At 40.8% G+C, this 12,004-nt stretch overlaps 1 protein-coding gene across 2 annotated transcripts in view; it reads right to left on the bottom strand.

The window, feature by feature from the left end:
* ildr2 (immunoglobulin-like domain containing receptor 2) overlaps positions 1–12,004 on the bottom strand; it is a 133,584-nt gene that overhangs the window by 77,369 nt on the left and 44,211 nt on the right. The window lies entirely within an intron of this gene.

Here is a 12,004-nt window from a genome sequence, read left to right as displayed (position 1 = left end):
TCATACAAATGGTGTGAGTGGGGAGTATCAAATAATAAGTCTCTGCAGGTGACCAAGGGTGTTTGACGGTGTGAGTAAAGTGCAAAGCTGAATAACAAGTGAAGGGATGATCTATAATCTGATTAAATGAAGCAGAGAGATAATTACAAAAACTTAAAACTAAAGGGTGATGCTGGAGACAAACCAAGTGACTGGAATAACATGAGACAAAAACCAAAGGTACTAGTAAAACCCAGAGGAAAGGTCACCAAACCTGAAATGTTAACACTGATTTTCCTTCACAGATTAACGCCAGACTTGCTGGGCTTTTCCAGCAACTTCTGTGACTACTTGACAACCTTGACAAGTCTAGAGTCACCAACTTCAAAGTCATTGTATTGGAATGAAAATTAATGGCATGAATGCTTGGGTGATGGTGAACCTCTCGGTCATTGCAAAGATTAGTCTGGAAGCCTCGATCCTGACATCATCCTCATGAATAGAATACTTTGTTTTTACCGGGTGGGCGGTAAGGAGGGTGGGATAGCTTCTACATTGCATTCTACATAAAAACAGCAATTGCCTCTGGTCATGTTATTATCAAGATATGTCTAGTAGGAACTGATGAAATGTTTGAGAATTTACTTAGATAGTTAAGATGCCCTTTTGTAGAAAGATACCCTTCTGCATGTATTCCTGCATTTTCAATTCTATCTTCATTGATGAATATTCCACATACTCATTTATTAAAAAAGGTTGAAAATTATCTCGTACACTGGGATCATCTTGCACCCTATTTAGATTTATTAATATACCAACTGATTTGAAAACATACTTGCAAAACTACTTTAAAAAGAATCTTCTACTCAAATGTGTTAATTTTTCAGCTTTCTACAGCAACTTTTTCAGTACATATAGAATTTAACCCAATAACTTTCTAATATAGGCATCTTATTGAGAAGCAGTACGTCATAATACAATTTTATAGCGGTGTTCAACTGGATGCTTTTAACAGAAGTTCAATTGCAAATGTAACGAAATGGGAAATAAAATCAATGTTCTGAAGGACTTGTTCCTATCCAAGCTTGTTCTATATTGAATAACTTTAAAAACTTTTTGCTATTTCATCATATGGATTTTTGAAAAAAAATCATGTCATTAGTAGAATTACAAAGTACTGTATAAAATCACATTTGTAATGTAGTTTTGATTTTAGACATATTTAAAACAAATATTTTGGTATTTTGTGAATTCTGAAAATTGCAACATGTGTAACTGTTCTTGTAAAGTCCAATCCCTATTTACATGTTATTTACACTTTTATAATATTACTTTAGGAATTTCCATATTGATTGCTAACATGTTGAGGAATTCATTACTTTTCTATACCTTGTTTCAGCCACTTGGAAGAGGATTTCACCTGTGTGACAAAAATATTCTCCAATCTTTTTTTTTAATGGACCATAAATCAATAACAAGAATTCAAAGGAATTCCTCCCACTCAACCAAAAGTATAGCATTGACTAATTAAAATGCCTCATTCTATGTTTTCGGAAGTTACAGGGATAAAATTGGATTTTGCCTGTATTGCCCTGAGCTGAGATTTTTGTGTTTATTTTTCAAAAATATTATTCTTGCAATAATAAATCAAAGATTTAAATCACACTCTTCCTAATTAGCATTCTAGTACAATGGTAAAAGAAAGTCATAATTTATCTTTGGTATTTTACACCATGTAATAAATTGCTCTTTTTTGTAACATCCAAGCACATGGGTATTATAATGTCTGATTCAGACTACAAGGCCATAAGACGTAGGAGCAGAAGTAGGCCATTCAGCCCATGAGGATCTGCTCTACAATTCAATAAGATCATGGCTGCTCTGATATTCCTCAAATTTACTTTCCTGTCGTTTCCCTATAAACCTTGATTCCCTTACTGATACCAAGCCTCTCATAATGACCCTCTTGACAGCCCTCTGCTTTTATACATAGAAATAAAGAAGGTAGGAGCAGGAGGAGGCCATTCAGCCCTTTGAGCCGGCTCCATCATTCATCATGATCATGGCTGGTCGTCCAACTCAATAGCCTAATTCTGCTTTCTCCTCATAATCTTTGATCTCATTGCCCCATGTGTCATATTTACTTGCCTCTTCAATGCATTCAATCTTTTGGCATCAACTACTTCCTGTGATAATGAATTCCACAGGCTCATCACTCTTTTGGTGAAGAAATGTCTTCCCATCTCCATCCTAAATGGTCTACCCCAAATCCTCAGATGGTGACCCCTGATTCTGTACACACCCACCATCTGAAACATCCTCCCAACATCTACCTTGTTTAGTCCTGTTTGTCACTTCCCAGGAACCAAAAAACTATCCCAGGTTCTTCGCAGCCTGCAACACTTATCAATGAGGATGAACACCTCGCCAAGACCTGCCCCATGCCTCCACTTTTCATATTTAAACAAGTACCAAACCTCAGACAGATTATTGTTTGCAGCAAATTGCCTGGCTTTCAGGACAACACCATACAACCTTGTCACGGTGGTCACTGCAAGATGGGGCAGAGTGTTGACATGGATTTCACGTGGAGACACCAGGGTGCCCTGAGGCATGGTACATTGGAGAAACAGAGGCTATAGTAACGGATGAATGGACATCACACAATAATCAATCGACAGGAGTGTTCCCTCACAATTGGAGAACACTTCAGCGGTCCGGGACATTCGACCTCAGACCTTCGGGTGCCCATCTTCCAAGGCAGATTCAGGACAGGCAACAAAGCAAAGTGGCCAAGCAGAGGCTGATAGCCAAGTTCAGTATCCATGGGGATGGCCTCAACTGGGACTTTGGTTTCATGTCACACTGCAGGTGATCCCACTGCACTACACACACCCACACATCCATACACACAAACTCCTTAAAACCCATACACTCTCGCAGACCCTCTCTCTCTCCCCCACCCCCACCACACACACACACACACACACACACACACACATATATAGGTTTGTGGAGTGAATTTGTACTTGCAGAATTACATTTTATTTTGCTCAAAAACTATATGAATCCATATAAGGTTCTGTAAATCCCTTTTTTAGGAATAGAATCAGTCTGAACATTGGGGCACAGACAGCCTCACACAGGGCATCTCACACCTTCAATGCATTATCTGAGCTGACATGGCACCAATTTTTGTTAAAGTTCATTTGAGAATGTTCTGGGATTTACGTATGATAGAACTGAAACCAACATGGTCATTCTAAAAGATGAGAGACTTAACAAACAATCCAGGGCTTTTTAAATAGAAAGTTCAGTTCTATCATACTGTAAACTCTTGCTATAAATTCTGTGTCTTACAATCTTATTCTTCACAACCACCTGATGAAGGAGCAGTGCTTCAAAAGCTAGTGCTTCCAAGTAAAGCTGTTGGACTATAATGTGGTGTTGTATGATTTTTAACTTAGTCCTGTTAGAATTTTAAAAGTCTCTATGAGATCCCCCTCATTCATCGGAACACCAGTGAAAACCATCCTAACCTAGTCAACGTCTACTCATGTCAATCCTGCCACCCCTGGAATCAGCCTGGTAAACTTTCGATGCACTCCCTTGAGAGCAAGAGCACCCTTCCTCAGAAAAGGAGACTAAAATTGCATACATTATTCTAGATATGGCCTCACCAAAGCCCTGTATAACTGCAATAACACATCCCTGCTCCTGTACTCAAAATCTCTCGTAATGAAGGCCAACGTATCATTTGCCTTCTTTATTACCTGCTGCACCTGCCTGCTTACCTTCACCAATTGATGCACAAGGACACCCAGGTCCCGCTGCACACTCCCCTCTCCCAATGTACAGCCATTCAGGTAGCAATCTGTCATTTTGTTTTTGCTCTGCCTTGTTGTTTTTGCTTTAAAGAAAGCTTAGCTCAGGCTGAAGATGAGGTGCCTTACACTCACATATCACAGACTTAATTGATTGATTCTTGAACTTTACCATCTCAGGTGAAAGATGTATTATTTATTTTCCCTACAGGACCCAAAGTGGCAAAAAGGTCATTAAAGTTCACAACTATATTACCAAAACAGGTACATGTACTGAAAAGATACAGGAGTTGAAAAATGTTGCAGAGATGGAAAGATGTGATATTAGTAACAAATAAGATACAGGCTTGAACTTAAAACTTGAAGTGAAAAGACCAATAAAATGGCATACCATTTCAACTGACTTCAGCAGTTCTGGATAGAGATACAGCCAGCAACAAAAGTACAGATGTTTTAGCATGAGCTAAATAAAATGTGGGTTTTCCTCAATATTTTACAAGAATAAATTATATAATACCTATATCTTTAATTTAATAAAAGTAAATAAATATAGGCATGGAACAGTAGATTTGAGTTTTGTCAACATAACTATGAATCCAGCCCTGTCATTCCACTTGCAAATTGAGCCAAAGTGATTATTGGTCGAGACTATTTGAATATAATCCACAACATTTCAATTAGAACATTATACACCATAATGTTCCATTAACACATTTGCTTTAGTCTATAATTTTAGTTAATCTACATAAAAGCAACAGTTTTTGTGCTTACATTCTTTGATATAAAAAAGACATTTCAATGTAGTTTTTCTCATCATGGTATTATGAACTTAAGTTCTAAGAAAATGTAAGAACATAAGTTTTTTTGATATTTTTTGAAATATTGAATTATGTAGATCAATTGTTTCATCTGGAGAGTTCAATTCCTTTGTTCAGCTTGAACTTATAAGACGTGGGAGACATGGCAGGATTACAAAATAGCATTTCCTCATCACGTACTTCCTAAAAAGCCACAATGGTATCCTTAGAAACAAAGCTCGTGGCCTTTTTTTATATGATACATAGTAGAGGTCATTTTCATCTCAAACATACATAAAGGAATTTTAAGCCTTTGTGGAAATCTGCACCAAGATAATAAAAAAGACTGAACTACAATTACTTTGAATTTTATAAACAGTAGTTAATAAAAAAAAAGGTGAAAATGACAACATGGTTCTGAACATTCCTATGATTCTGCTGAACAAATATACTGGAGACCATTTTTGCTGCTCTGTATTTCTTTGAGAGGATGCATATATTTAAAAAGTTGCAAAAAGTAATCAGCTTGAAAATGATTGTTGCAGTTGCCACAAACAACAATAGCCCATTGTAAAACCTGATGTTAAAACATATTACTGGGTAGCATATTGGAAATTCTTGGTCAAAACTGATAAAGATGTAAATATATTGTAATGTTTGGTCACAGTGTATTAAAGGCTAAAATGAATTCCATATCTTTTAACACAATTCTACTTATTATTAACAAAAATTATTACCTCCAGTTGCCAGTTTTTTGCTGTTTCATTTGAAGGCTATTGGTGGAATCTTCCCAGCCCCAAATGACAAGGGCAATGGTGAGAATGGAAAATTAGATTCTTGGCATCAAGAGATAGATGATGGATTTCCACTCAAGGTTTAAACAGCAAGACATGAATCTCACTAGTGAGCTTTGAGAGGCCCATTTGCATACATTTACATATTGTTATAAGCATTTCTCAGCTCATTTATATGCACTTTGTTATTCTCCCATGCGGCGGAGAGTAACCAGACAATGATAATCACCAATATGAAAATCAGTGCAGGTACCTGGCAGCTCCACTTTATTTGCTCTCTCAGGCCTCTATTGTGTACAACAGTCCCCAGGATCTCAGGGCATACCTCTGGATAGTAACTGCCTACACACCCCCATCCATGGAGATTGGCATCAGACGTGCAGTAGCCTCAACATATTATCATGGTACCGCTTCGATTCACTTAAAACACAGTTAACCACCAATACTAAGTCCAATATCTTCCATAGCAATGCACGCAGGGAAATATAGCCAGCTAATGCATTGGAGCAGGCTGCACCTCGGGGCTCTTTGCTTCTCTCTTAATGTTCGTTCACTTTGCGTCTACTTGGATGTTCACAGCACCTCTTCCATGCCTTGCCTTTTGTACTTCGCCACCTCATTCAGAACTTAGATGCTTACAATATTCTTGTCTTGCCTTTTAGTACAGGAACAAATCCAGGCTACTTGTCATGATTGTCAGCAATGATCAATCAAGAGGGCAGACATGTTCCACAACATTATTCATGCTACCTCAATGTCACACTGACAGCATGTGCCAATGCAGCAAAGACACTGCATGGGATTTTATCAAATGGCCATGCCTCAAAGAGTGAGAGGAGTAGTCCTCAGTCAAGTTAAGGGGCGGGCTATTGTCAGTCAGGAGAGTCCTGGCACAGTGAGTCAAGGGCATCATTCAATATCAGTTCAACGGCTTGGACATGATCACTTGGGTAGACAGGGTCAGAGGCATTGTATAATTATAGTTCAGGGAGTGGGCCATGGTCAGTCCTGTATGTCTGGCAATACATCTGGAATTAGTGAGTCAGTCAGGGAACTGCATAGAGATCTGTCAGGGGTCTGATCATTCATTAGGCAGGGCTGTTCATCCAATTAATCAATCATCCCGAACCAGAGGACAGAGTTTAAAAATAAGGGGTGGGCCACTTAGAACAGAGTTGAGGAGAAACTTCTTCACCCAGAGAGTGGTGGGTGCATGGAATGCTCTGCCCCAGAAGGCTGTGGAGGCCAAGTCTCTGAATAATTTCAAGAAAGAGTTGGATAGAGCTCTTAAGGATGTGGAATCAAGGGTTATGGGGATAAGGCAGGAACTGGATACTGATTGAGGATGATCAGCCATGATCATAATGAATGGCAGAAAGGCACAATGGCCCACTCCTGCACCTATTGTCAATTGTCTATTATCAGGATAGGTCATTATCAGCCCAGACAGACAGTCTATTCACAAAAATCAAGGGGGACCATCAGGATTGACTCCTGTGATAAGGATGTTGGGGACGTCAATCTTGGGCAGTGGAGACAACATCCTGGGATGCTGCAGAGGGGACAATAATTGTGATATAAAGATAGGAAATGTCAGTGCATTGGAATACATGAGATAATGTGGGAGGGTAGTCATCAACTGGCTTTAACAGAATGGATGTGGTCAGTGCAGCACAATAGTTGTCATGGCTAGGGTCAAGGCAACTTCTCTATCCTTCCTTCTGTATAAAGATCAAAATGTAGTCCAAGTGTTGTTTTCCTAAAGTCAAATACAATTACAGCAAGGTTTCTTTACTCTTGTACTCAAAACCTCTTGCAATAAAGGCAAATAAACTACTTACCTTCTTAAAACTACCTGCAAGTTAACCTTCTTGTATGAGGACTGAATTTCTTTGAATACTAACATTAAATAACTTATCAACAATTTTTAAAAATCCTTCTTTTCTATTCTTCCTCGCAAAGTGAATAGCCTCATTTCTCATATTATATTTTATTTGCCACCTCTTGCCCACATACTTAATTTGTCCTTATCCCTTTGCAGACTCTGTCTCCTCCCCACAGCTTTCTTTATCATCTAGCTCTGTATGGTGTACAAGCTCAGAAATATTATACACAGTCCCTCCACTAATAGGAACATGGGGACATGGATCATTTGGCCCTTGGAATTTGTTCTGCCATTCAATAAAAAGCAACAGTTGCCAACCTGAAAACAACACATTCTTACTCTGTTGTTTAGTTCCTTCAATTGGTCATGTATCCATGCTAATATATCTTCACCATCAGACCATAAGGCCGTCACTTGTACAATAATCTTTCATTTGACACCCCATTAAATGAAAATTTTCAATTTGAAAATCCACTGATGAAGTGGCTTCTGCCCGAAATGTTGATTCTCCTGCTCTTTGGATACTGCCTGACTTGCTGTGCAATTCCAGTGCCAGGCTTTTCGACTCTGATCTCCAGCATCTGCAGTCCTCACTTTCTCCATATTTCAATGGTTTAAGGTAGATCTTCTGTACAAGAAAACCTTAAACAGCATAAAGTAATATACCGCTTATGCATTGGCATCACAAAGGCTAGGCAGATATTGTTTGCAAAGTCATTGCAGCCAACTCAATCAGAGCAAATGGCTTCCAGGCCGAAACTTTGGATGAGTGCAGGTGGGCAGAATCATTTGTAAAAAGAGGCGCATTGATATTCTCGTAAAGGCAGCAGGTCATCTGCAAGTGTCATTACATAACTCATGATTCGTTTAAATTTTAGATTAGATTACTTACAGTGTGGAAACAGGCCCTTCGGCCCAACAAGTCCACACCGCCCCGCCGAAGCGCAACCCACCCATACCCCTTACCTAACACTACGGGCAATTTAGCTCGGCCAATTCACCTGACCTGCGCATCTTTGGACTGTGGGAGGAAACCGGAGCACCCAGAGGAAACCCACACAGACACGGGGAGAACGTGCAAGCTCCACACAGTCAGTCGCCTGTTGGCACAAAGCAGCAACAATCTCCACACAATTCAAAATCTGATTCTTAGACTCAAATGACCAAGAGTGCAAAATTGGATCCACATTGTCTGTGGAGACAGCACCACAAAGCTGATTACAATTCCTAAGGATGCCACTACACTGCCAGCCACTTTGACACAGCCTGCCCTATCCACAATCTTAGAAGAGTGCTCATACAAACCCACCCTGTAAGTAGTGGAACTGCTGTATTAATTGTATCATGACATCACACAATCCAACCTGATGACGTTATGTCCATCTTCTAAACTTGGATCATGAACTTCCATGCAATGAATTTGTACTTTGCCCACAAAAAGTCAAACATTCAGCTATCTTGGACTAGTGTTACTTAAAGGGCTAGATAAACAACTTGTAGGAAGATGATTTTGAAAAACGTACACTATTGAAGGTATGTGGGAGTGCTGTGGAATGTTTTTGCAGGTGTAATGAGCTGCTGGCTTTGTGAAGGAGTGCTGCTATGTTGGAACAGGAGTAGGTGACCTCTCCACAGAAAGATCACAAAAGGTATAGGGACACCAGTGGCTGTGTCTCTGGATCTCCAACAGGTAGATGGAGCACAGGTGCTGGACTCCTCCATACTCTTTGACAGTGACAGGAGGCTTTCCGGCAGGATAGCTAAACACCCATCAGCTTGGTGTGCAAGTTCATCAGAATCCTACTATACAATGCTCCATCACATTCCTCATCAGAGACCCTGTAGGAGAATTTGTCCATGGCATTTCCCTCCAATGACCTGCACATGTATCATCCATTATCTGCTGCCTTGGCTGCAAACCAATTGTGCTTAGTGACTATCCATACAGAGGAGGAAGTGCTGGATGTCTTGAATGCATAAAAGTAGATATATTCCCAGGACCTGATCAGATGTACCCTAGAATTCTGTGGGAAGCTAGAGGAGTGATTGCTGGGCTTCTTACTGAGATATTTGTATCATTGATAAGTCACAGGTGAGGTGTCAGAAGTCTGGAGGTTGGCTAACTTGGTGCCACTGTTTAAGAAGGGTGGTAAGAACAAGCCAGGGAACTATAGACTAGTGAGCCCGATGTCTGTTGTGGGCAAGTTGTTGGAGCGTATCCTGAGGGATAGGATGTACATGTATTTGGAAAGGCAAGGACTGATTAGGGATAGTCGACATGGTTTTGTGCATGAGAAATCATGTCTCACAAACTTGATTGAGTTTTTTGAGGAAGTAACAAAGAGGATTGATGAGGGCAAAGCTGTAGATGTGATCTATATGGACTTCAGTAAGATGTCCGACAAGGTTCCCCATGGGAGACTGATTAACAAGGTTAGATCTCATGGAATACAGGGCGAACTAGCCATTTGGATACAGAACTGGCTCAAAGGTAGGAGACAGAGGGTGGTGGTGGAGGGTTGTTTTTCAGACTGGAGGTCTGTGACCAGTGGAGTTCCACAAGGATCGGTGCTGGGTGCACTACTTTTTTTCATTTACATAAATGATTTGGATGCGAGCATAAGAGGTACAGTTAGTAAGTTTGCAGATGACACCAAAATTGGAGTGCTGGAGGACAGCAAAGAAGGTTACCTCAGATTACAACAGGATCAAGACCAGATGAACCAATAGGCTGCAAAGTGGCAGATGGAGTTTAATTCAGATAAATGCGAGGTGCTGCATTTTGGGAAAGCAAATCTTAGCAGGGCTTATACACTTAATGGTAAGGTCCTATGGAGTGTTGCTGAACAAAGAGACGTTGGAGTGCAGGTTCATAGCTCCTTAAAAGTGGCATCGCAGGTAGATAGAATAGTGAAGAAGGCGTTTGGTATGCTTTTCTTTATTGGTTTAGAGTATTGAATACAGGAGTTGGGAGGCCATATTGCGGCTGTACAGGACATTGGTTAGGCCACTGTTGGAATATTGTGTGCAATTCTGGTCTCCTTCCTATCGGGAAGATGTTGTGAAATTTGAAAGGGTTCAGAAAAGATTTACAAGGATATTGCCAGGGTTGGAGGATTTGAGCTATAGAGAGAAGCTGAACAGGGATGGGGCTGTTTTCCCTGGAGCGTCAGAGGCTGGGGTGACCTTATAGAGATTTACAAAATTATGAGGGGCTTGGTTAGGGTAAATAGGCAAAGTCTTTTCCCTGGGGTCAGGGAGTCCAGAACTAGAGGGCATAGGTTTAGGGTGAGAGGGGAAAGATATAAAAGGGACCCAAGGAGCAACTTTTTCACACAGCGAGTGGTACGTGTATGGAATGAGCTGCCAGAGGAAGTGGTGGAGGCTGGTACAATTGTAACATTTAAGAGGCATTTGGATGGGTATATGAATAGGAAGGGTTTGGAGAGATATGGACCGGGTGCTGGCAGGTGGGACTAGATTGGGTTGGGATATCTGGTTGGCATGGATGGGTTGGACTGAAGGGTCTGTTTCCGTGCTGTACTTCTCTATGACTCTCTGACTTATCATGTGCTGAACCCAACTCCACACTAGTATCTAATTGACGTACATGCCAATATCTGAACTAGTGCCTGTATGAGTCAGATCAAACAGCCTCTTTATAAATGCTGAACTGTCTGTTGTTTTCTTTCCTCCTCCTCCAGCTGTGGCTGCTGTTTTATGTAGATGACCAATTTTGAGTGCCTGGAAACTGAAAATCAGAAGATGAAATTTTGGGCCAGATAAGGAGAAATGGAAAAAGAAATATATGGTAACCTAATCTCAAACACAACCATTCCATCATCCTCAATGTTCTCAGCAATGACAGATGCCAAGGGCTTCGTAACAACTATATCTTGATGCACTGAGTAATTTCTTCAGTTGGGCTTGGGAGGTGTTGAACTCTATTTCATCACTAGCATGATTCTCTCTCTCCTCTTCCAGCACCTCTAATCCAAAATGTGTCACCTTATCCTACAAGACAGTGGGGAAACTCCCAGTGAGCATCATGTGTTTGGGTCAAGTACCTTCGATAGCTAAGTATTTGGAGATATGTACAGTCAGTAACAGGAAATTAGCAGCATTGGAAACGTATATGAGGATAAGATGGAACATCTGGATATTAGGCATGAGTGGTGGGATGGCAGGGTGTGCTGCTCGGTAAGTGATGGTGTCCTGGTGTTTTGAACAGAATGAAGTCAAAAAGTGGCACTGGAAAAGCACAGCAGGTCAGGCAGGATCCAAGGAGCAGGAGAGTTGATGATTTGGGCATAAACCCATCATCAGGAATGTTGGGGGGTAGGTGGGGAAACGGGGCTGAGAGGTAAATAGGAGAGGTGTGGGGTTGGGGGGGTGGGGGGAGGTAGCTTGAAAGGCCATAGGTCAGAGAGGAGGGTGCAGCAGATAGATGGGAAGGAAGATAAATAGGTGGAACAGTTCAAGGGGGCGGTCTTGATAATCACATGAAATCGGCAAACTTCTTTTGGTACTTTATTTGGTATTCTGGTCCATTTGCTGGGGTGTGACCTCTCGGAACATCTATATGGACCTCCAATTTCCCATCCACCCTCCAACTGAATCAAGATATTTGTTCTCTTGCCCACTTCTATGACAAAGATGTCTAGATTTATCTTTGTGATCCTGATGTCCCCCTGGTTACAAGGGCTCCTTTTTATTTTCTTTGGA

The sequence above is a fragment of the Chiloscyllium punctatum genome, chromosome 15 (assembly GCF_047496795.1).
Source record: "Chiloscyllium punctatum isolate Juve2018m chromosome 15, sChiPun1.3, whole genome shotgun sequence".
NCBI classification, from domain to species: Eukaryota; Metazoa; Chordata; class Chondrichthyes; order Orectolobiformes; family Hemiscylliidae; genus Chiloscyllium; species Chiloscyllium punctatum.
The sequence above is the reverse complement of the archived record's forward strand: the minus strand, read 5'-3'. Positions and strand labels throughout refer to the sequence as shown.